Source organism: Lactuca sativa, chromosome 4 (assembly GCF_002870075.4).
Source record: "Lactuca sativa cultivar Salinas chromosome 4, Lsat_Salinas_v11, whole genome shotgun sequence".
NCBI classification, from domain to species: domain Eukaryota; kingdom Viridiplantae; phylum Streptophyta; class Magnoliopsida; order Asterales; family Asteraceae; genus Lactuca; species Lactuca sativa.
The window spans coordinates 115,757,844-115,783,275 of NC_056626.2; positions in this window are offsets into that span (position 1 = coordinate 115,757,844).

Below are 25,432 nucleotides of genomic sequence, written 5' to 3' on the forward strand. Positions count from 1 at the left end.
TCCCGAAACACCCTGAATTTGATTCAACATTACGAACACATGTTTTAGCTTTTCGGACAGAGTCTGGCGTACAAAGTTAGAGAACGGAACATCTCGAGACTCAACGATTCGCAATAATCATTGGTTGATTTCAGAATTGTGACCTTTAACTAAAAGCTTTTTTTCTTCAAACTTGGCAATATTAAGTGGTGCGTTTTTCAGCTTTTGTTGAAGAACCTTAGTTTTCTGAGTTTGCTCAGCCAAGGCATCCATGATTTTGTTCTCTGCGGCTAAGTCATTTTGTAACTTTATAAGCTTTTCAGAAATGGATGAATTGAGTTCAGCATTAGCATTATGAATATTTGAGCATAAAGATGATAGAGCTTCTTTTTCCACTTGTAATGAAGTCCGAAATCCTTCTATGACTTTGTTCATGTTGGTGACATTTTGTTCAGAAGAAGTCTGGAAGTCAGTTATGAACTCCTTGACTTCCTGTTGCAATTTCTGGACCTTTTCTGCAGCTTCTGTGATTTTCTATTCGGAAGCTTGATTAGCCTTGGCTGTTTCTTCAAGCACTTTAACTATTGATGACGTTAGCATTTCCACCGTTGCTCTATGAGTCGTCAACATATTTTCCCATTTGGTGGAAGAAAAGGCATTTTAGTATTCCAAAATGGAATCAAGCTTTTCATTTAGCTGTATGAACTGGCGTTTCGTCATCGGAGCTTCGTCATCATCACTGTTGGTATTGACAGTGAATGGTTGTAAGATAAAGTCACAATTGGTTCTTGATCATCTTCGAACATGATTTCAGCATCATCATCAAAAGGAGGATTAGAAGAAGAAGGTTGTTCAGAAGTCACACCAATGTTGGCATTTGGCCCCACATCAGATGTGTTACCACCGATACCTGAAGTCCTAATCTTCTCCGAAATGGATTTGATAATAGGATCTTCTGGTAGAGTGGAGGCAGTTGATGTTGTAAGTATGGTTGAGTCTGTGAAGATTGGTAAGGATATTGAGATTGAAACTGGAGGAAGTGATGTTTCAACATAACTCATTTGTGGTAAAGGAGGGATGGATGATATCGGAATTGATGAGGTGATAGGTGAGGTTGGAATTTGTAATGATGGTGGAGGCGATGGAGTGGTGAGGTTCAGAAGTGATAATAGAATCAAAGATTTCAGATGTAGGAATGGAAGATGGTGGAGGAGAAGATACCTTGTGAATTGTTTCAACATGGGTTAGTTCGGAAGTATGAGCAGTATCTTCCTCATCATTTTGTAAGATAGTAGTTCCCTGAACATCAGATTTCGTCTGCTCTTTGGATTGATCTTGAAGCACCGGAGAGGGAGACCGTGGTTTCGGAACTGGCTTCTTTGATTTCTTTGTTACTTTGATTCCCACAGAAGGAGCAGTCTTGGCTTTCCTTTTACCACCGCATGTCAGTTTGTCACCTTCATCAATTATATTCTTTAATTCCGCATGGATTGGAAGAACACCAGAACAGGACATTTTTCGACAAGACCTAATAATGGAATTGTCCAACGGCACTTTCTCCAGTAATGCTGCAAGAATTGATCCAATGAACTCAAAACTCCTGGGATCTGACATCACAAATATAGTGGTATGTAGCATCAAAATTTCAGCCATAAGAGAATCTTGCATCCGAGGAACCCTGTGAATTAGGGCTCTGTTCATAATGATTGACCAGAAACAAGCACATGAAATTTGTATGTGTCGCGTGGATGAACTGGTGCTTTGAACAAATTGATCCCAAATAACAAACCTAAAATCCAAGTTGATACCATGGTATAGCCTATAGATCAAAGTGTAGAAAAGCTTGCTTGCACTGTTAGAACCCGAAACCCTTTTTGACAAGCTTTTGAACAGAAGTGTAAAAAACCCATTCCATATAAGCGGTAAGAAGGATTTCCTAAACTTCGAAAACAAGGAGATATCACCAGTATAGCCTATTTGGAAGAACATCTCGATCAAGTAGGCGGCAGGAATCGACTCAGGATCAACACTAACTGCAGGCTTAACAAGCCCTAGAAGTTTATAGAAATTAGGCTTTGTGATCGAAGTTTTGTGGCTCGAAACCTCAAAGTTGATGACATATTCATATTTGTTATATACTGCAGTGGATAAATCTTTAGATAGATGAACGAGAGGAACATCTTCAGACATTGTTAGTGCCTTCATCAATGGCGAGAACTTCAAACATTCGATCAAAGGTCTAATCAAAGCGTTGTAACAAGATGCATCGAGATCAATGATGAGATTCTGGTTGGGTTTGACAGCCAACTTGCTCATAGAGGCAGATTGATCAACAAATGAAACATTTTCTGAGGAAGCCATGGAAGAGTGAAGAAGAAGATAAATAGTAGAGGGCCTTGATTTTGCTTGAAAATTCGTGACTAGTGTTTGTGGTGAGAGAAAACAAACCGTTTGAGATTCTTTTATATGAAAGATTATGAGTAGAGAGAGAAACCGTAATTTCACGTTCCCATAGCATAAAAAATCAGCCAATAAAAATGTGCCACCTCATCATTTATGTGTCAGAAGTTGTTATAACAGACACGCTAATGTCTGAAAATTTCAAAAGTCGCACCACGATTTGAATTTTCATTTATGAGAACAAGGACATTTCAGAATCTCCACTTTCAGAATCATTGATTTACCCTCCAGTTTTGCATAAGCCGGAATAGTATCCTTTGGAATTACAACCAAAATCCGTTCTTCAGAAATCAAATGCGTAATTGGAACAGTAACCATACTTTGTAAAATCACAAGGATTTTAGTGCAAGAGTGTGCCAAGGAAAAAAAAATTAAGGAAATTTAGAATGTGGGATTTGTGATATCAAACAAGTTTGATGTGAAAAACAGGTGGATCCCGGGCAACGATCTCTTCCTTCGGAGTCAAGAGAGACTCAGAAGTGCTTGTGTGGTTTCCCATTGAATTATGATCGTAAGTTTGTTAAGAAACTATGAAAGACTTCTTTTATAAGGCTTGATGGGTGGTTTCAGCTTCAAACAGATTCTGAAACTAAACATAATTCTGAAGATCTAAAAGAAGTACTTGTTTGACCAGTGTAGCCATAAAAACAAGTAAGCTTTGGATTTTCTTTAAAGTAAATTAGTATTTCGGAAAACGTTCATACGGAAATCTCAAAAATAAATAAATAAATAAAACCTGGATCTTTTGGGAAGAAATGACTTGGGTCAAGAACATTTCATTAAGATAACTCAAAAAGAAAAATAAGATTTCGAATATTCAAAGGTACAAAACTATAACAATAAATTATTCACCGCCAATTCATTGGTTAAAACTAGAACAAAAAATTGTTCACCATTAATTCAGAAAAGGTATTCAGAGTTTTGGGTTTCACTCAAAATCATAGTGATAACAATTTCAAGATCCTAAACACAGATGTTTTGTAACCCAAACCTCAATAGTAATATGATAGTCTTAAGGGTTACGATGCAGAATAATAGATTGGGAGTCGAATGGTTGGGAGTTTCACGAAAATCCTGTTAGAAATGATTTTGCGATCATTAACTAGAGTGGTTGTAGTCCTATACCGAAACTGGTTGTGTTCTAATAATCAAGGGACTACGTGGAATTTGTGATAAGATACAAAAATGAATAAAATATTTTTTGAATTTTGATTTTCTGAAAAGAATAAAAAATATATTTTTGGATTGTTGCTTTTCTGAAAAGACTTACAACGATAAAAGATTATGAAATTTGAATAAACAGTTACTTCAGACCTATTCCGAGGATTGGAACAAGTCGAAAATGAACAGTTGATTCCGACAGCTTCAGAAGATCGGAACCATTGTCATGGAAAGAAGAATTTATCTCGTTTCCGAAGAAAGTACAAGCAATGCAACTCAAACTACAAGAAGCCAAGAGAGGAGAACTATAAGAATTCTCAAAATAACGATGAAAAGAAAGAGAAGAAGCTGTTAGGTGATTGTGGATATGACTATAACTATATTCATGGCAATAATCATTTCGCAAAAGAGTGCATGCTATGTAAACAGAATGAGAAGAAGGAGAAGGATAAAGACGAAGCTTACTAGACTCAGAAAATCGAAGAACTCCTAAAGAAAAATGCAACAATTGCGAAACCTATGTTGATGGTACGAGAGGATAATGATGGACAAGTTGAATTGTGTTCTACTGACTCAGAAGATGATGAATTACAGAAACCTGCTCATGGTGGGTGTTTCATGGTGAAATCCGAAAAGCAAGGCTATGCAGGAAAGTGTTTGATGGTTCAACATAGTAGTTTGGAAAGGAAATGATATGCCACTGATGGTGGAAAATCTTCAGATAGCTGTTTTGCTACGAAACAATCAAGGAGCAAGTAAGTGAATGCGAGAGGGTTGTCGACAAGGTACACTTAATTCTTAAATCTCTTAATATTCCTACATCACGTTATGATTCTGAATTGAATGATTTGCATTATACGATTTCTGATTTTAGCTATAGCTTGAAAAGAACTCGTATAAGTAATTCTAATCTGAATGATAATCTTAACAGGATAACATTTAAGAATGAGGAGAGACGAATTAGAATAGAAGCCTTGGAGGTTGAGCTTAATAGATCTAGAGATGATGTTCCTTTTCTTAAGAGAGATAATAGAGTACTTTTGAACAACGAAATATTTTCTGTTTAATTGCTAAATGTTTGTATTTCAATATAAACTCAGGTTAATTTAGAATGCGAAATAGGTAAAGGTTTGTATGAGATGATTTTTGTCTCTTTTCTTGAACTGAAAGAAGATGAGATTGCTACTGAATGTTATAAATGTGAATCAATTGTGTGTTTAGATGATGTTTCTGATTCTTACAGAGTTAGACTTGAGAAAATTGAAGAATATATTAAGTCCAAAGAACATAAAAACATGTTGAAAAATATCTTAACCGAAACAAGAAATCAAAATGAGTGCTATGTAAAAATATGACTTATTATGCAAGAAATTGAATTTAGATAATACTCTTAATTCTAAGAATATTTATGAATTTGATGAAAGCGCAATGAGTGAAATATTTATAGAAGATGAAATTGATTGTTCTACTTTTGTGAAAAATCTTGATGAACCAAAGAAAAATTTAGTTTCTGAAAACTCAATCGAATTTGTTCGGATTTTTGATAATAAGGGTTCAGAAATTTTGAAAGAAGAAGCAACAATTTTTCCAAGAATTCAGAAAACACCAAATCAAATTTTTGTAAAGAAAGGAATGGACAAAAATGACACTTCTGAATTAACTTCCATGGTTGCTCTTGATAATGCAAAAGGGTGTGATGAATACTTTTGGTCAAAGCCAATTGAGAATGCTGATGAAACGAAAGGTCTCTCGGAAATGACCTCCTGGAAATCAAAAGGAAAATAGGTTTCTAAACCATTGAATCGTGTGAACTATTGTTATGATGAGGCTGGACCAAGTGGTACAAAAGAATTTTCAAGTGAAACTTCATTGGAAAATAATGAAATAGCAATTGGAAAAGAAAAACCTAAAGCAAACAATCGGAAATCTGTTGAGGATTTGATTGCAAAGAAAAGACAAATGAATGCAAGATACAAAAAGAATTTGATTAAAAGAAAACAATTTTGGAAGAAAATTGGAATGAATTCAAATCAAAGTTTTGTCAATTTATCAAGATATTCTAATCAAATTAATGATTCGTCTCAAATTCCAAAACCAAAATCAAGTTTTTCACCAAAGTCACAAATTTCAAAGTTGATTGCTAAATCAAGAGATTTTAATGTTAAAAACAAAGTTGTATTGGAACCATAAATTACACTCAAAGAATACGAAGCAAATATGAAAAAGGAAGAAAATGAGTTTTCGGAAAATATGTCTTCAAAATACAAAGAACGTATTCAAAGAAAATATGATTTTGTTGAAATAAATCTTTGTGATAAAAAATTGAAGTTTTTAAAATGGAAAAAGAGATGAAAAATACTTTGATAAGAAAATCATTTCGGGTTGAAAAAACAAAGATTTTTCATGTTCAATCGAAATTCCCACATGGGCCCAAATCGGTTTGGGTTCCTAAACCTGTTTAAATTTTGCAGGTTATGCGTAACGAGCAGTATGATTCAGAATGGTACATTGATAGTGATTATTCTCATCACATGAAAGAAAGGAAATTGGAATTAAGAGAGTATCGAACTTTGAAAGATGGAGGAAAAGTGAAATATGGAAACAATGCCACTGGAGAATAAAAGGATATGACATGATAACTAATGGAGAATTCACAATTCGGAAGGTAGCTTATGTAGAAGGTTTGTAACAAAATTTAATTAGCGCTGCTCAGTTGTTTGTAGGTACAGGTCTCAAAGTATCTTTTGATGTAGACGGTTCAAAAATCATAGAAAAGAAATCTAAAGTTGTTTTTCTGAAGTAAAAAAGGAAAGGAGAAATGTACCCTCTCAATCTAAATCCGATCCAAGGGAAACCATTTTTCTACTTGCTTCCGAAAGCATCCTCAGATGATAGTTAGTTGTGGTAAAGATGACTTTCTCACATGTGCTTCAAAGATATCAACAAGCTCGTGATTGATGATCTTGTTCGTGGACTCCCCATTCTGAAATTTAAAAATGAACACTTATGTGCTGCATTTGAGCTCGGAAAAAAAATCAGAAAGAGTCACTCTTCCATTATGAATACCAGGATCATTGAACCACTGGAATTAATGTATGTTGATCTCTGTAGTCCATCAGCTATCGAAAGCATTGGTGGTAACAAATACATTTTGGTTATTGTTGATGATTTTTTCTCGATTTAATTGGGTATTATTTCTTAAACAGAAATCCGATGTGACTCGGAAGCTGATTGATTTCATCAAGCAAGTTGAGCTACAATTGCGAAAGCCAGTTCGGAAAATTCGAAGTGATAACGGTTCAAAATTCAAAAAATCATGCATTTGAAGAATTCTTGACAAGCAAAGCAATTTCTCACAATTTCTCTTCACTTTATACTCCACAACAGAACGGTGTAGTTAAAAGACGAAATCGTTCTCTCTGTGAAGTTGCGAGGGCAATGCTCTCATTTGCGAATCTTCCTTTATATTTTTGGGCTGATGTTATTGCCACTGCTTGTTTTACTCAAAATTGCCCTTAAACAAATGATTTCTGATTACTCCACATGAAATTCTGAACAATCGAAAGCCTAATGTCAAATTCCTTCATGTGTTTGGATCCAGGTGCTTTTTGTTCAATTAAAAAGAACATCAGAACAAATTTGAAGAAAAAGCCGATGAAGGAATCTTTTTGGGATATTCATTGACTTCAAAGTCATATCGTGTTCTGAACAAGAGATCAAAGAAGATTGAAGAAAGCTATTATGTTACGTTTGATGTCAATTACATAAAGAAATATCAAAAAGAAGATTGTCGGTCTGAGGAAATTTTTCCATCAACAAATTCTAATATAATTCCTCTTATGAATCTAATGAACCTGAAAGGGCAAACTCTTCGGAATCAAACGCCAAGGATAATCAAGGGGATGAATTACTAAAGATTGTTGATGAAGCTGTTGAAGAAATAGAGACTCGTGACGAGCAACCTATTCCGAATACAACTAAATTACCAACTCAATCAGAACCTCATGATGCGCCAATCCAGGGGAGAGTTCAGATTTGAGTGTTGGACCATGTGCAAATTTCCAGGGGGGAGAATAATGAAAATAATGATTCTTATGTTCAATCGGAATTTGAAGAAATCGTTGCTGAAATTGATCCAATCTATGATCAAAACTTTCCATCGCTGACAAAACGGACTAAAGATCATCGTCAATCTCAAGTGATCGGAGATGCCTTTTCAGTGGTTCTCACACGTACTCAACACTTTCTCTTTTTCAAAAAATAACCCATATTTAAAAAATTACCACCATTATCAAAATATAATCGTTTTTTTTTTTCAAATTTTAATACTATATTTCACTATAAATAACAACATCAATCTCCGTTCTTCACTACATTCAAAATTTTTTCATTCTACTCTCCTAACCTTCTTATTTTCTATATTCTTCAAACCATCCTCACTAAAAATAGCTCGTGTTTGGTCACCTAAAGAAGAAATGTTCGTAGCTCGTTCATGGGTTAATATAATAGAAGACCCAATCAACATTAACCTCCAAACGACGACTTTTTGGAGGAGAGTCACCAAAAATTACGACACCGATCCGCTCTACCTCAAATTAAATAGCAAATTTTCTCAAAATGGAGACATGCAAACGAAGTTTCAATTCTGTTTAACAATGTGTTTCGTATAGTAATGCAAGAATCCGAGCATAGTGATTATGAGAATACTTTGCTAGTGAATGCTCTTGAGGCTTGCCGTGTAGAAACTCGCAACCATTTCCGGCTTGCTGAGTTTTGGAAAATTGTAAAGACTTGTGCGAGGCGTCCACTTTAATTTCTAGTTGTGTTTGGTGCTTTAATTTCTAGTTGTGTTGTATGTTATTTTAATTTTATTTTAATTTCAAATATGTTATGTTTTTTAAGCTTATTGTCTACCATTTGAAGTTAATGAAATTTAAGAGTTAATTAAAATAATGTGTATATATATATATATATATATATATATATATATATATATATATATATATATAAATGAAATTTTAAAAAATTAAGCATAGCAAGCGTAACAACCTACGCCTTGTAAATGACAAATTTTTAATGCAATGTCAAAACTAACGTGACGTCTATGTGAACCATAACAAGTGTGACATTATTCCCTCCGACTTTAATGCTATACGAAGCAAATCCACTTTTTTGACACTACCCTTAAATAATATTTCTTTTAATATGTGATTATCGACTATAATTGCCTAATAGTTGCAAAATTGATTGTAAATTTATCAATTAATTCTTTTAGCAAAATGTCAAAATAGATTGGTTGAATAAATATATGATTTTAATTTTAAAAACTTTGAAACGGAGTGTATTTAATGGTAAATATTTCTTTTTTTTTTGTCCATTTTAGTATTTTTTTTCTTAATTATTGGATTAAACATGATTATAAAACTGTAATGTAATATACGTAAACTATTAGGAATTTGGGTGTTTTGATTGTTTGGATTCACTTAGAACCATGATAAACTTTCAGATTGAAATATTTCCATGGTACAATCGAAAATTCAACCGAATAAAACTGAGTGTTCTTGAATAGATAATGTGGAATGTTAGGATTTGTGTACCAAATTCGAAAGGACCAAAGGCCGAGAAATAACCAAGTTTGAAACTGCCGAAAAATGTCACATGACAGTTACAAAACCATCACTTAACTGTTATAAAACTGGATCTACATATAGGGTAAAAAACCGGGTTGAAAAACACAATTTCGGATTTTCATGTATTTTTAATAAAACAATATTAACCCAAATAAAAAATTTCCAAACTGACATATCGACCCCAGCCAGGGGTTGCCACCTCTTGGACCTAGGGCCGGTTCTGCTATGTAACTTATAGTGGCATCGGCAACGCCTGACTTTCGTGTATGCGGTGCAAATAATTTTGAAAATTTTTCTAATATTATGACATTTTCGTTTTTTTCATGCCACACCTAGTATGAAATTTTGCATCCTCCCGTTTTTTGGACCCCGTTACCAAGACGTTGCCCCAGACCTCTGTTATTTGACGACTTTGTCCCTACATACCAGTGCATTTCAAATCAGAATAAACTCAAACAAATATATACTCCGCACCACACCGTTCAATATTTATTAAAATTACACCGATTATCAAATTCATCACATTACATTTAAATAATATTTATTTACAAATCATCAACCTAAACAATCCAAATATTTACATTCATGAGAAATATGTTGTGTCAAATATGTTTTTCATTTTTCATAAAAGAACCAAGTGTACGATGATGATATCATGATAATGTGAAATTAAGTAACAAAAATAGCTGGCATCACTACTTATATATACACTCTTCATTGGATTCGATGAATTTAATGATTTTAATCAACTCAATATTATCTTTGAGTGGATTACACTAATTGTCCTAAGACTATTATCCAACTTCTATTATTCATGCATAACTTTGAACTTTACATATAATAGTCCTTGAATAGTTTAGAATAAATATTGATTTATTGTTAAAAATGTCAAATTATTTTGTTATAATATATAGAAAAATATTAATTTTTTTTAAAAAAATAGAAAATATCTAATTATCTCATTTTATCCAGGATTTTTCTATTAAAAAATAAAAATTAAAACTTTTCCAAAAACACTATATATATATATATATATATATATATATATATATATATATATATATATATATATATATATATATATATATATATATATATATATATTAAAAAACATCTTTTCAATTTATTTCGATTTGTATGTTAGGGGTGAGCATGGTACGGTTCGGTGTGGTTTTTGGCCAAAACCGAACCGAAAACCGCAACTTTGGTTTTTTGAAATTTAGAAACCGCACTGTTTGGTTTTTGCGGTTTTTATTGCGGTTTTTTATAGTTCGTTCTTTTTTTTTTTTTTTTTGTTGGTTATCATTTTGTCTTTTGACTAAAACTCAAGTAACTCGGCGAGTTACTTTGACTCAGATGAGGAGTGTTAATCATTTTTTGGAAATGAACTGATACCTTCACGTCTTGGTTTGAAATCAAATTACATAACCACTCATCCAATAAGTTTATAATGCTTGAACATAATACGAATTCAATATAATATTTATTTCACATGTAGACGCAATAATATCAATTAATATATTAATAAAAATGATATTATTATCATTAGTACTCTTCACATTTAAATGTTAAAAAATATCATAAACATTATTTGTTATTGTAAATACCACTGACAGTATGCTTAAAAATATTCAATCATCATCCGATAGATAAGATAGATATTTATATTTATAGAAATTTTAATTATCATAAGTTCTTGTTTCTTACAAATATCAACACTTAATATATATATATATATATATATATATATATATATATATATATATATATATATATATATATATATATATATATATATATATATATATATATATATATATATGCGGTGCGGTTCGGTTCGGTTCGGTTTTTTGCGGTTTTTGCGAGACTAGAAACCGCACCGCACCGAGTATTTTCGGTTTTTGCAAAACTAAAACCGCATCATCGGTTTTCATTTCGGTTTCGGTTTGTGCGGTTTTTTTGGTTTGCGGTTCGGTTTTTGCTCACCCTAATGTATATGCATTATAATAATCATTTAATACTATCATAATGTAGAAATCTTAGAAATTTAGGACTTTACACAAATTTATTCATCCAAGTAACTAACTAAGCATCAACTTTCATTATCTTAGATTTTCTTGGATTAATAGAAATGTTAAATATTAAGAATCTATATTGCAGCTATCTTTTTACGATTCAAGACTTTATTTTTTAGTCAAATAATTCAAATGGTTGATATCAACTAAATATTTTGTTAGTTAGGCTTTAATACAACTAACCCCTCTTTAATCGACGATAATTCATTTTATTTTTATCACAGTTAAAAATTTAATATTCGTTATTTAATAACTAATTATTTTTTAATAAATGTTTTTTTAATGTTTAATATTAAATATTAAATTCTTGATCATATTAGATCAAGGAAATCTAGAGTGATCTTATTAGATCTAATGAAAACCTCAACTCTCCTTCGTAAAGTGAGTTGACTCGCTCAATCTTCATAAAAAGGCCATTTGTACACATCATTAAAATCTATAAAGATTAACTTACTCTATAGAAAATCTATAAACATCCTCGTAAAGATGTGTTTATAAAGTTTATGATGTTTTGCCGTAGTCACATCTGATATTGGGGATCCTAATGACTACTTTTCTTTTTACCGTAAAAGATGAATATACTTAATTCAATACTTGGGTAAAAGGATCGAAACGTGTCAATCCTTGCAAGAGTAGTGTACACTCCTTTAAGGTCCTTTTATCTCTAAATGATTTTTGAATCTCTTAAAAACCATTGTTTCCAAGAGAGATGTAACCATGTGATATGCATGGTTGTTTGTTATGGAACTAGTCTTGCATTCATAGATAAAATTATGAGAGATTCTAATTTTTCAATTTGGCTAGAAGGACTAGTTAGAAATCAGATCCATGATGTTTGTGGTTTATGTATGCGTTCATTAGATGTACACATTTGAGCCTGTTATAACAAGCTTGTAACTATGGAAAATGTAATACAATATCAAAACTATAGATTCATCCATGGTCTTACTAACGCTTTCACTTATGTAGTTGCAAAAAGAGAACAAAAGAACACTTGTTTATCAAAACATTATCAAGAGGGTCACTTATATTGTATTGAAAGATTTGATAAGTCTAGGACCATTGAGTTTAGATATCATCCTACAGTTCAAGGTCTTTGATTAAGACATTTCTTTTGGTTAGCTCTTCCCAAATCCTTAAAGAGTTATTATATCTTAATGTCCTTTGGATAGAATCATAAAAGAGTAACCATGTCATGAAGTAAAGGGGGGAAACGAAGGTCTATAGTCTTAAGTTCCTTGATGCTCAATTGCTTCTTATGCATTTAGTCTTAGCATAAAACCAAATCATGATCATCTATAATAGTTGATGTACCTAGATCATCCTTATATGAATATATGACTTACAAAACTTCTAATATATGGTTTGACAAGTTTCTTCCAAACGAAATACTTATCACAAATCCTAATGGCCAAGGCTATAAACTATACCAACATGATTCAAGTTTTCACTTGCTTCAAGTTATCATGTATAACTATGTCCTTTGAACATATTTATATGCATTTATTTCATTCTAGAACAACAATGGGGAAAAGATAGAGACATATTATAACAGACCCAAAATGAAACAATGCATCCATAAATACTCACAATATTCTAAATAAAGGTTCAAAAACCAAAACAAACATGTCCAAAAGGACATCAATGGAATTGTGTGATGTATCGTTTGTGGAAATGTCATAATCAACCAAGTGAAAAGGAATTCTCATCACCAAAGTTTCAATTAGATAGAAATTTGGAGTCATACAATTCGAATTGTGTGATGTATGAAAATCTTGATCCTTGGAAAATTATGACTAATTCGTTGATCACATGTTTATGTGAGTCAAGTGAAGAACTAAAGGATCTAGTACACATTGATGTGGACTATTCAGACCCGCCACAAAGGATGATAACTTTATTCGTCATGATTTTCTTATGCTTTCAGTAAATATTGTCATGTTTATAAGATTAAGCATACTTCTAATACTTTGAAAAGTTCTCAAAGAGTATTAGAACGAATAAGAAGATTTTGTTAGGCAGAAAAATAAACGTTTCTCCAAGTTCTCGAAGTGCGAGTTTTGATTACGATAGTACATACCAAAAAAATAAAAGAAGATTTTGTCGACCTGGCCAAGATCGAGGTGGTTATGCAGTGGGAGGTTTCGAAATCTCCCTTGGATATCAGGAGCTTCTTGGGATTGGCATCGTACTACCGGAGATTCATATAGGATTTCTCCAAGATTGCGGTACCCCTCACTCTTCTGACGAGGAAGGGGTGGATTTCCGGTGGGGCCCTGAGCAGCAGACTGCATTTAAGACTCTGCGACAGCTACTCTGCGAGGCACCAGTTTTGACACTCCCTAAGGGAGTTGAGGATTTGTGGTGCTCTATGATGCATCGATCACCGGATTGGGAGTAGTTCTTATGTAGAGAGGACGAGTGATAGCCTATGCATCGCGACATTTGAAGCCGCATGAAACGAGATATCCTACACACAATTTGGAGTTGGAAGTGGAGGTATTTGCTCTCCAGATTTGGAGACATTATCTTTATGGGGTCCGTTGCACCATATACACGGACCATAAGAGTCTAAGATACATCATGGATCAGTCAAACCTAAACATGAGGCAGCGCAGGTGGCTGGATATACTCAAGGATTACGACTGCGAGATCCTTTAACATTCGGGTAAAGCGAATGTGGTTGCGGATGCCCTGAGCCGCAATTCGGCTGGACCTTCTGTACCAGCGACATGTATGAGGATATCTATGGATTCTACACTCGTGAGCTTGATCAGGGAAACTCAAGCGAAGAGTATGCGACAGGAGAACTGGAAGCTGGAGAGGATCAGAGGCGAGAACACCCGATTTGTGCATGATAGTCGCGAATTGTTGACCCCTTGCGGTCGGGTCTAGGTTCCGATATCTAGTGGGGCCAGACAAATTGTATTGGAGGAGGCTCATAAGTCTCGCTTCTCTGTTCACCCGGGGCCACAAAGATGTACAGGGATCTGAGACTGAGTTATTAGTGGTCGTGCATGAAGAGAGAGATCGCATGGTACATCGATAGATGCTTGGTCTGAAGGATGGTCAAGGCCGAGCATCAGAGGCCGCATGGCAAGCTTCAGCCTCTGGAGGTTCCCATGTGGAAATGGGAGCAGATCACGATGGATTTTATCACCAAGCTACCGAGGACGGCGAAGGGGTATGATGCTATATGGGTCATCGTGGATCGAATGACCAAGAGTGCCATTTTCTGCTCATTCGGGAAAGCTCATTGGCCGAGAAGCTGGCCGATATGTATATCCGCGAGATTTTTGCTTGCCAAGGGGTACCGGTATCCATTGTCTTAGACCATGACGTCCGATTCACCTCTTATTTTTGGCAGAAGCTCCACGAGGAACTAGACACGTGGCTCCATTTCAGTACAACTTATCATCTGCAGACAGATGGCCAGAGTGAGCGGACCATACAGACCCTCGAGGATATGTTACGGGCCTGCGTCATTGGCTTTGGTGGGAGCTGGGACTCCTACCTACTGCTTGCAAAGTTCTCCTACAACAACAACTTTCATTCCAGTATTGGTGCTCCACCATTTGAGATTTTGTATGGACGGATATGTCGCACCCTATCTTGTTGGGAGGAGATAGGTCACAGGGTGATGGGACAAAACGAGGTAGTTATGTACACTACTAAGAGGATTCAGCAGAACAGGCAGCGACTGCAGACTGCTCAGAGTCGGCAGAAGAGTTATGCCGACTGGCGCCGATCTGATTTAGAGTTTCAGGTTGGTGACATGGTACTACTGAAGGTCTCACCCTAGAAGGGTGTGATTCACTTCAGGAAGAGGGCTAAGTTGGGTCCCTGATACATTGGACCTTTTCGGGTTGTTGCCAGGGTTGGCAAGGTGGCATATAGACTGGATCTTCCTGAGGAGCTTAGTCAGATTCAAAACACTTGTCATGTTTCGCAACTGCAGAAGTGCATACTGGATGAGGAGGCAGTGGTGTCATTAGATGAGATATTCAAGTTGATGAGCGCCTGAATTACGTGGAGAGGCCAGTGTCCGTTCTGGAGAGGAAAGTGAAGGTTCTACGGAACAAGGAGATATCTTTGGTAAAGGTAAAATGGGAGCACCAGAGGGGATCTGAGTGGACCTGGGAGCCGGAGGCTGAGATGCGGGAGCATTACCCGGATCTGTTTGGCGTAGTAGACTTCGAGGATGTAGTCTAGTTCAAGTGGGGGAGAACTGTAACATCCCGACTCCTAGGTATAAATTTTAAAGCTTTTATATTCATAATTATAGACCTAGTCGGCGAGTTGGTTGCCCCAACTCGTCGTGTAGAAACCGAGAAAGCCATATGGATTCTAGAACCTACTCGATGAGTTAGAGGACCTAACTCGACAAGTTGAAGTTGGACATTAAAACCCTAATTTTTAGGGTTTGCATTCTATTTAAAGGACCTTAAGTCCTCCCTCCAACCTCCTTATCACCTTTCACGTCCAGAAACAAACCCTAACCGAGCTAACCTCCTATTTTGAGTGTGTGTGTGTGAGAGAGACAGAGAGAGAGAGAGAGAGAGGCTAAAAGTGTGTGTTTGGTGCATTCCTTGAAGAGAGTTGAAGATTGAGAATCTTGGAACGAGAAGAAGCTTGTAGATCCAACATCTACTTCGTTTTGGCATTCATTTGAAGGTAAAAAGTCATTACCTTGATCATTCTCTTGTTAGATCTCTTCAATCAAGAGTTTAGGGTAATTTATAGCTTATTCTTAAGGCATTTTTGGTATTGAGCACGTTCTGAAGTGAGGAGTTCAGATTTGGACTCATCTAGGCCCTCATGGACATAAAGTTCTCGACTTTAGCAAGGTTTGGCCTTTCTGCATGCCTTTAACCTCTTCCTAAGGCTAGTTTTGGGTGTTTTAACCACTCGAGGCCTTGCATGAACGTAAAGTTAGCAACTTTACGTGGTAACTACACCCTAGGAGGCTAGATCTACAATTTGGAGCCTTGGTTTCACTTAAAAGCATCTGAATGAGAAAAGGACTGAAAGAACTCGACGAGTTGCATAGTCAATTCTATGAGTTAGATGAGGGTTTCCAGCTTTCTGGATTCTTCGTTAACTCGGTGAGTTAGTGAGATAACTCGACAAGTTGGTTAGGGTTTTCCTGATCTTCTAGACACTACATGGACTCGACGAGTTGTTTGATAACTCAGCAATTTGAATCAGGCTTTTGCGATTTTCTGAGTTCTGAAGGAACTCGACGAGTCTGTAAGCTGCCCTCGACAAGTTGGGTCAATAGGGACTGTTGACCTTGACCGTTGACTTTGACTTTGACCAAGGGTTCACTAAGTATGACTTCTGAGGGTATTTTGGTAATTTGGGTCTTGATAGAATTGGTCCTATGATGATTGTAGGCAGTTGAGTTTGGAGCTGTGTTTGGGGGTTTGGCATTATCATTCAGCACTACTTGTGAGGTAAGTTCCTCTCACTATATCAACAAGGTTGAAGGCACCATTGCCGACCTTTCTTTTGGATTGTTATCCTTGTTATCACATGATGATATGCTTAGTGACCTGTTAGGTCGGTATCCTGGTATATAGGATGATGCTATGTTTAGTGACCTGTTTCGTCGGTATCATGGTATATAGGATGATGATATGATTAGTGATCTTTTAGATCAGTTTGACTGTTTATACATGATATCATTTGTTATTTATATGTTGATTGTATGCTTGGGAGTGGGTTGAGGCGGACTTGCTGTGTGCTGTAGGCCAACATACCTAGGGCGGCCCGGATAGACTGCAGGTCCAATGGGGCATACCAATCACACCGAAGGCCCAGAGAACGGTCCAGACAGGGTGAAGGCCCGGTAGGGTGGACCAGACATGTTGAAGGTTTTGAGAGTGGGCCATACAGACTGAAGACCCGGTGAGGGAAGTCCAATCATACTGTAGACTCTATATGCATACTGTTTGTTCTGATATGGTTATGGTTTGTATGGCGTTGATATTTTGGGGGAACTCACTAAGCTTCGTGCTTACACTTTTGGATTTTGTTTCAGGTACTTTGAATGATCGTGGGAAGGCGAAGGCTTGATTATGCACCTCCTCGCATTTTATGATTTTGATTTCTGGGATACTCGGATATGAAACTATTTTGAAAACATTTTGTAATAAATAATGCTTTTTGGATGCTTGAAAAAGTTTTAAATTTTCATGAATTTTATGGATGTTACAAGTTGTTATTAGAGCCTTAGTTTGAGTGAATTGGAGGAACACTCTTGTGAATCCAGTCTTAAACTAAGGAAAAGATTTTCAAAATGATTTTCAACTGGTTTCCAAAATACTAAAGGAGGATGCAGAGTGTACAATCAGCCGGAGCCAGTAAGTAGACCCCAAAATACCTTATGGATATTTGATATTGTGATATGTTAGAACATCATGCTAGTGATAGGCTAGGGATCTTTAGGAATTGCATGGTAGAATTGTCTGGTTATATGATTCCTGATAGCCTAGGGTTTTCCTTATATGAAATTGACGTCATTACTGTAGTTGCTTAGTGTATGCATCATAGATGTACATAATTAAGATCTTATAGCCTGAAAATGTTTGGTTTGGTCTTATTTCCTGTTCTTGTTTGATGAAGGGATTAGGGTAGGATCATATATTTGAATGTCCATAGGGTCCATCGTTATGTATGGCTATCATACATGAGTGATGCAGGGTTGGTGAAAGTTTCATGGATAAGTTGTTAGGGGTCAGTCGGCTAGTTATGAGATATTAGCCTTCCTCTAGGAGTGAATATTGAGCACTCGCCATGCTTATGTATATTTTTAGGGAGTTGTGATGATACTTGAGACAAATATGGGTAGGTGTAGAAGGTAGTATGGGCTCGTACTACTAAAAGCACAGGACCCATACACGTAGCAAGGAAGTCACAACCCCTAGGGCTTTGTTGCGAGTTGGTTCCCCGATTATTATATGGAATGTCTGATATCTTCCTAGTGTATTTTCATCTTGGTGGTTATGAGGCAATTTGTGACCAGATCCGGATCAGGATCAGGAGATGCCAGTTAGGGTAAACCAGCAGTGCCCGAGACTACTGGGTAGATGGGGTCAGACAGGATTTCGGAAATCCTGCATGATGAGGTTGCTACACTGTTCCGGACATAGTTGCCGGAGATGTTTGGGTCTATCAAGACCGCTATGATCGAGTACTTTTATGAGCATTATGCAGCCATTGTTAAGATGGTTGCCGCTGCAGCCTCCGCAGTTGTACCAACCGTTGGTGGTGGGTTCAGTCGGGCTTTTCAGTATCGGGACTTCGATAACACAAAGCCCCCGACTTTTGATGGGATTTAGGACCCGATCATAGCCATGAGGTGGCAATCTGACATTGAGGGATGCTTTTTCACATGCTCATGTCCTACTAACCAGAAGTTCAGGTGTGCTCTGAACCTGCTAAGGTCCAGAGCAAAGGACTGGTGGAGATTGATGACAAGGCCGTATTCTGATGATCAGAGAGCTGCGGTTACTTGGCACCGGTTTAGGGATATGTTCCGCACTCGTTACATTCCACGGTTTTAGCAGGAGCGGCTGGCATATGAGGTTTTGGACTTGAGACGGGGTACAGAGTCGTTGACATAGATCACCCATATGTTCATTGAGAGGGAGATGTTTTACCCGGAGTTTGCTTCTGAGCAGGCTCAAATGATATGTTATTTGTGAATGCTTAAGACTGACATCCGACAGTTTGTTGCTACCCAATGTTGTGATACCCTATTGGGGTTATAGGAGGTCGCTAGGCGGTGTGAGCTTGATATCGAGTTACAGTTGCGAGAGCAGAGGCAGGCCCCGACGCAGTCACAGCCTGTGCCAAAGCGGTCCAAGACCGCTGATTCTAGGTCTGGGGGCCAGCGCAGCCGCATTTGCGAGAAGTGCGGGAAGGGTCATTCTGGATTTTGTAGATCCAATAGTGCGTGCCGCAAGTCGGAAAGGATGGGCACTTTCTGAGGGATTGCCGTCAGTCATCCCCGATTTAGGAGATGAGGATCTGTTACCACTGCGATCAAGTTGGTCACGTGAAGACCAACTGTCCATTGCTCGCTGCCCGGCCGGTGCAGGCTCCAACGCCGGCTACACTGAGGATTACTGACAAGAGTCAGGGTGGAGCAGAGCCCCCAAGGGCTTGGGGACGCGCCTTTCAGCTCTCAGCCTAGGAGGTCAGGACAACATCGGATGTGGTGGCCAGTATGTTTCTATCCTTTATCATATTAATTATATCTGTTTTATGCTCATGTGTTTTTACCTATGTTAGGTACGTTCTAATTGAACTCCTTACCTGCGTTGGTATTATTTGACTCTAGGGCGAGTCAGTCATTTGTCTCTCGATCGTTTAGTAGGGAGTTCAGTTTGCCTGTAGGAGAGCTAGAGTGTCCGTTACGAGTCTCTATCGCCAACGAACACGAAATTTCTGCTTCTTCAGTCTATCGGGGTTGCGTTCTGGAGATCTTCAGGGTATCCTTCCCGATAGACTTGATTCGATTCCCCTAGGGGATGTATGTGTGATTGTTGGTATGGATTGGCTTAGTCGTTTCGGTGCTATGATCGACTGTAAGGGTCAGCGGGTGGTAGCTCGAACCCCAAGTGGGGGAGATTTGGTTATCTACGGCGAGGGAACCAGATTGGGTCCAAGGTTTTGCTCAGCTGCCAGGGCTTGGCAGTATATTCAACACAGGTGTGTGGGTTATTTGGCGTATGTGGTGGATACACAGGTTAGGGATCAGGTTTCGGTTTTGGAGGTTCCGGTTGTCAGAGAGTTCGTTGATGTGTTTCTGAAGGAGTTACCTGGAGTGCCTCCGGAGAGACAGGTTGAGTTGAGGATCGACGTAGTGCCAGATGTGGCCCCTATCACCAAGGCACCATACCGATTGGCACCACCCGAGATGCAGGAGCTTTTATCTCAGCTGCAGGAACTGCTGAGCAAGCAGTTCATTTGTCCGAGCAGTTCTCCTTGGGGAGTACTGATTCTCTTCGTCGGGAAGAAGGATGGTTCACACAGATGTGCATTGACTACCGGGAGTTGAACAAGTTAACGGTGGAGAACCGTATCCACTCCCGATGATAGATGATCTTTTTGATCAGTTGCAGGGAGCACTTTGGTTCTCCAAGATAGACCTGAGGTATGGATACCATCAGGTCAGGGTCAGGGAGGAGGACGTGGAGAAGACCATGTTCCGGACTCGTTACGGACATTACAAGTTCAGGGTGATGGCATTTGGGCTTGCCAATGCACCTTCGGTATTTATGGACCTGATGAATCGGGTATGCAGACCGATCCTCGATCGCTTGGTCATTGTGTTTATATATGACATCTTGGTATACTCCAAGACCAGAGGGCAGCACGAGGAGCATCTCCGTGAGCTATTGGGTGTTTTGAGGCGAGAACGGCTGTATGACAAGTTCTCGAAGTGCGAGTTTTGGTTACAAGAGGTTCAGTTCCTTGGACACCTCGTTAACCAGGAGAGAATTTTGGTATACCCGGCCAAGATCGAGGCAGTTATTATTGGATTAGGTGTGTAAGCCCATAACTATAATTGATATGTACTTGACCCGATAGTAGCATGGTCCATTTCAGGTTGCCTTCACCAAAATAATTTGATATGATGGATATTTGAGAAAGAGGTTATTTGTGATTTATTAATATATTAAAAGAATAATATATTAATTGAAAAATCATATTATTTAATTGGTATTGATCTAGAATTAGTTTGGAATTAATTTAGTGATCAAAAGAGACTGATTAAATTAACAGGGGTTGATTATGTAAATTAGTGAAACATATGATTTGGGCTAATGATCCATGATTAACTAGTAATGGATTAAGTTCATATAAGAGTCCATGAAGTGTTGTTGGATTAAAAGCCAAAGTGTATGAATTAGGGTTAATAAGTGACTCTTGAAATTCTACACTAAAAATGTGTCCCTTTAGCTCCAAAATCGGCACTCATGTATTCCTAGAAGTGGCTTGCAAATTTTGGTGTCTCCTAAACCTCTGTCATATCCCTTTAATTGGTCTTGGTGTTTGTGACTTGTTTAATACATCACACTTGAGGTGATAGGCTCTTATAAGGCCAAGTTCTACAAGCTACTACAAGAGGTAATCATCTAACTAGGTTTTTTTTTAATGATTCATATATCAAAGTTGCATGCTAGTTAGGCTTCATGCTACGAAAAAGAATATTGCATGTATAATTAGAGAAAACTTAGATCCAAAGCAATAGGGTTGTATATGCACCATAAGGATGTTAGAGTACATAAACCCCATCAGTAGTATCAGAGCCGTGAGCGTTTTCTGTTATACTTATGCATTGGTAATTGTTCAAAGCTGAAAAAAAAATCATATTTTGGACTCTGCCTGATGACCACGAAGTGGTCAAAATCACCAGAAGGTGGTGACGGGTCTGATGTTAGATTTCGGATATCTTGGCTTAATTTTGATTCGGATAATTACTAAAAAAAATTTGTTGATCAAAATTCGATTTTTATGTTATGAAAATAATTATCTTCATCTAAATAAAAAGATAATGGTCAAAATTTAAGATAATTATTAGATTATATGATAAACTAATCATTTGTAAATTTTGAATTGTGATTATCGTGTCAAAATTTGAAATTATTACTTGATTTTGTGAAAAATCTAAGTATTTGTAGAATTTAAATCATCTTGCTATATGAGTTGCATTAGGTCAAATTGGTAAAAGATAAAGATATATGATTATTTTATTAGTTTAAAATTTTATCTAAATGTTTTTTGAAGAGTTACAAAACTTGCCATCAAGTTTTGGAACTTAAAAGTTTTTTTAAGAAGTTACTAAACTTGCCATCAAGTTTGGAATCCAAAAGTCTTGAAGAATTTCATAACGTGCCCTCAAGTTATGGAATTTGAAATGTCTCATTCATGAAACATTAACTCCTTAAGTTATGGAATTCAAAAGGTGTTGAATAGTTACAAAACTTGTCCTCAAGTTATGAAACTTGAAAAGTCTCACTTATGAAACTTTAATTCTAAACTCTAGAATTTTAAAAGTCTAAAATTCAACTCTTATGGCTTTATTAAATTAAGTAAGTGTTTAATTAAAAGAGAGAACTAATAAATCCATAATGACATGGTTTAAGTTTAATTAAATTAAAAGTCTAATTTATTAATAGATTAAACCACTTAGTATTTTTAAATATGTAAAATTCACCCTTATACTACATAAAGTTAAAAGTCTAATATATTATATATGTATAAGTTAAAATTCAGTCTTACCGTTAGTAGGCCTCATTCACAAAGCTGGTCTATATGGGGTGTTTAAGGAAGCGACCTGTAAAATGACAACCATTGGGTATACACTCTTACCCACCGCACTTTTGACTGGTGTAGGATCGTTAGCCGAACGGGTGGGATAGGACATCCTCATTAAAAGTATAATGAATAATTTAAGTAACTAAATGTTTCATAAATTCCCAAATCTTAGTTACTTAGGAAAAATGTGAATTTGGTTCTAATCCATGAAATTACACATTGCACCTTATTAGTCGTTAGTGGAGCGTGTGTGGTTAACCAACACACTAATATGGGACTAATGTAGGATGGAAATGAGTAGCTCGGAGATTATCATATATCAATGGAGCGTGTGTGGTTAACCGACACATTGATTAGGTGATAGATGTCTTCGAGAGTACCAAGCTAATTTGCATGGTTATTCACACCTTATTTGTGATCCTTTGTATCCAAGTCACAAACTTGAAGGGAATAATCGAGATTAAACATGCCATTGAAAAGTTCAATGAATCTCAAAGAATCTAGGAGTTTCAATTCATTTAAAACCTAATGTTCATTTTCATTTTTCATGGTGGAAATTGGTAAATCGTCATTTACCTACCAACAAGTATTTTGCAATTGGATTACGGCATCCCTCATCTGAATTGTAGAATATTGTGTTGGGTCCTAGCCTTAATATTCCATTTTAGGTGTTATATTAAGGACTTAAATCAACTAACTTGAATTTCTCCCTTTGTAGATGTCTAGTTCTGACAACTATGGAAAAGGCTTTCCTTATAAATATGATATTCCACAAGATGATCGAGGTGAAAGATTAATCCCTTCTTCATGTTGTAGTGGAACTTCTCTTCCTCCACCTCCTCCATTTATTCTCCCTGACCCACATGTTCATAGACTTGAAAAGTTCAAGGTCACTCAAGCCCTAATGGCAAACAAACACGAAGATGGAAAGTTTGTATGTGCTCATGTCTTGGAGATGAAGTTGCATATTGACAGGCTGGGAATGTTAGATGTCGGTGTCTCCAGGAAGCTAGCTGCTGACTTGGTTCTTCAGTCACTTCCTGAGTCATATAGTGAGTTCAATAAGGTAATATAACAAATCATGACGTGACCCTTATCGATCTTAATTATTTGCTTATTGCTGCTGAATCAGCTATGATTTGGTGCACTGGTAAAGCAAACTTGATTGGAAGATCTACTTCCCAAACTTCCATGGACACTAAAAATGGTGACATTGGAAGTCCATAAAAGCTTTCTCTTCCCAATGGAAAGGGATTGGCCAAGCTCAAACCGTTTGACCAAATGGTAAAGAGAAAGGCTAAGTTTGATATTGTCCCGTGTACCATTCCAAGAGAGTTTGTTTGTCTCTATTGCCAAGAGAAAAGGCATTGGTTGCGAAGCTGCCATATCTACCTGAAGGATCGCAATGATGGTAAAGTCAAAATGTATGACTCTACTTTAGGTAAATCCACTATCTAACTCTATTAACTTCCTATTTGTAGATTCTTAATACATGATGTGATAAGATTGCATTTTTATGTTTTCAAGGATTGAAGAAAAGAAATGAAGCTTAAAGGAAGAGTGACCTGAGTCTGATTGCGATGAGATGGATTTTGACAGCATGGTTCGAAGATCAGATTTTTGAGCTGTTGCTTAGGAGTTTTGATAGATTGCTTAGGGATATTTAGGAACATAGTTTTCATATGTATTTTCATTGTAAGGTCAAGTTTTCCGCAATTTTATATATAAAGAAAATTTTGATTTTATCTTATTTTATGTTTCCTTGCAAAGGCATTTGTGAACATTTTTTCTACTAATAGCAATATTGAAAATGTTTTGATTCGTAGTTATGTCAATTGTGGTAGTGTCACAATTTTTTTAAGTAAGGAAGGATTCTCATCGCCCAAGTTTCAATTAGACAGAAACTTGGAATCATATGATTTGCATCATGTGATATATGAAAATATTGGTACTTTGGAAATTGAGACTAACTCCTTGTTTACATGTATATGTAAGTCAAGTGAAAGATGAAAGGATCTAGTACACAATGATGTGCACTGGTCAGATCTACCACAAAGAATGATAAAGACTATTCGTCAAGATTTACTAAAGGTTTAGTAAATATGGTTATACTTACAAGACTAAGTTTAATTCTGAATCATTGAAAAAGTTTCAATGAATAGCAAAACGAATAAGAAGAATCAAATAGGCAGAAAGATAAAAATTTCTCCAATCTGAAAGGAAGAGAGAGTACTTTAGTATCATGTTTTATGATCATCTTAGTGATTATCAAACCATTTCACAATTGATCCTTTAAGGACACCTTAGTACACTTGTATGACTGAGAAGAGGAATCATAAATTGTTGAAATGGTTAAATCAAAAGGTGAATCATACTTCGTTCCAAAATCGAGTCTTAGAGTGATACCCCAAGATTGTGCCTTGAGTGACATAATCTTAAGTAGGTTTATAACACATCATGACATGTGAAGTAGAAATGTTTCTTACTCTTACACATTTGAAATTGGTAAGTTGTGATGTTTTGGATAAAAACAAAGATCAAATAAGACCAATTACACGAAGTGTTGTCTTGATAGGATCTCACACTAACTCTTGAATATTTTTTTTTTGTCAAGGAATGTTTCTTGAAAAGAGAACCTTATATGTCAAGAGGAAAGTGGGAGTCTTAAGGATCTTGAAAAAGGTTTCAAGAACTAATTAAGAATAAACCTATTGTTTATCACCAGCACACGAACTGAGGTTGATAACCTATCGTATTGACATATTATTGTTTATGTGCCTATTCCAGTTAGTTTGA